The sequence below is a fragment of the Frankliniella occidentalis genome, unplaced genomic scaffold (genome assembly GCF_000697945.3).
Source record: "Frankliniella occidentalis isolate FOCC.00 unplaced genomic scaffold, Focc_3.1 Scaffold25, whole genome shotgun sequence".
Taxonomy (NCBI): Eukaryota; Metazoa; Arthropoda; class Insecta; order Thysanoptera; family Thripidae; genus Frankliniella; species Frankliniella occidentalis.
The window spans coordinates 885,531-887,066 of record NW_026267155.1 but is presented as its reverse complement, the minus strand read 5'-3'; the positions used below and the strand labels follow the sequence as shown (position 1 = coordinate 887,066).

General features: G+C 51.2%; 1 protein-coding gene across 2 annotated transcripts in view; it reads left to right on the top strand.

Annotated features, from left to right (window-relative positions):
* LOC113212314 (uncharacterized protein DDB_G0271670-like) overlaps positions 1-1,536 on the top strand; it is a 160,922-nt gene that overhangs the window by 154,972 nt on the left and 4,414 nt on the right. The window lies entirely within an intron of this gene.

Genomic DNA, 1,536 nt, shown 5'->3' with positions numbered 1-1,536 from the left:
TTCTCTCTCGTCTCTCCCTCTCTCTCTCTCTCTCTCGTCTCTTCCTCTCTCTCTCTCTCTCTCGTCTCTTCCTCTCTCTCTCTCTCTCTCCCTCTCTCTCTCCCTCTCTCTCTCCTCCCTGCGTATCTTACTACTCCATTCTGATCCGATTGTTTTTGCTGTTATTTTCTCTCCCTCCCTATACATACTCGTTCTCGCGGCGCGGCAGTTTTTGGGCGCTAGTTTGAGTAGGAGCCGGTTTTTAATTGCCCCCTCGCGCTTTTGCTATCGGCCCCGCCGGCCGCCGGGTGGCTGTTCGTTTCGGATTGGACGATGTCCGCGACACGCATCGGCAATTATTAGGTCCTGCAGAAGGAGAGAAGGAAAAAAAGAAATAGGCGGACGTGAAGAAACGGTTCAGTTGTACAGGAAAAAGTAGGCGAGCATGTGTTTGTAGAAAACGTTTTCGTTTGCATCGCGTTTGGTACTTCTGAAAGGAGGAGAAAAAATCGAAAATAAAAGACATTGTTATGGGGTCTCAACGCACGCGTTCCACGAGAAGATGAAGAAAGTTAGATATTTGTATTGACTAAGTCAGTGCATGATATCCGCTAGGATACAAAAGCCATACCCACACATACGCCGGGGCATTCTTCCTCGTCTCTCATAATTCTAAATTCCAAAATATGAGCCCGGTCGTGAGAAATCCGATCCTCCATTAGGGAAAGGAGCAGCGCTCGATGCTTTCGCCCGCCGCGTATGGGGGACGTCCTTCTTCGTCTTGGCGCGTCCGGCCGGGAGCCCTGCTGGTCATCTTGCCGTTCCAGTTTTTGGATTGATTTGAATAATTTCCGTTGCGACCCGCGAGGCCCGCGGAGGTCGCGGGTCATATGTGTCGCCGCGGCCGCGGTGCGTTTGCGCTGCGTTCCCGCGGTGCGCGAGTCGCTCAACCTGTCCGGCCGGGCGGGACGGGGGAGAGGAGGAGGAGGGGAGCGGCGAGAGTGACGGGCAAAGAGGAGAGGGAGGCTTAACGATGACGAGACGACGCGGACGTTCATGACTCCGACGAATTTTCCTGCTCCTCCTCAGAGAATCTTACTTGAAGAGGTCTGTTGTATTTTTCCACATTTTCATTCACGTGTAAGACCCAAAGGAAGGGTTTTCAAAATGCGTTTTGTAAACATTTTGGTAGTTTTATTTTTATTTGTTTTCTACAAACGCAATTTTTCCAAATTTTTAAAAATATTTTTTCCTGGATCCCTTTTAAAATGCGGGAAAGTGCGGGAAATGTGAAGTGACTTTGTCACCGCACGACATCGTTTTGAAAGGTCGACTATAACCGATCACTATTTCGATTTCACGTATATTCCGCGCAACTCTTTTGCCGGGGCGCGGAAGATATTCAGCGGATGATTGTGATGCGCACCTCTGCTGAGCCGTAAGAATTTAATCTCCTTCCCTCTGCTCCGTGTATAGTCCGCGATAGTCTGACGGCGTGGTGGCGGCGGTGGAGGTGGCGATGTCCGTCCTGGCCGCGGACCGGTCTCGTGGGGGGGG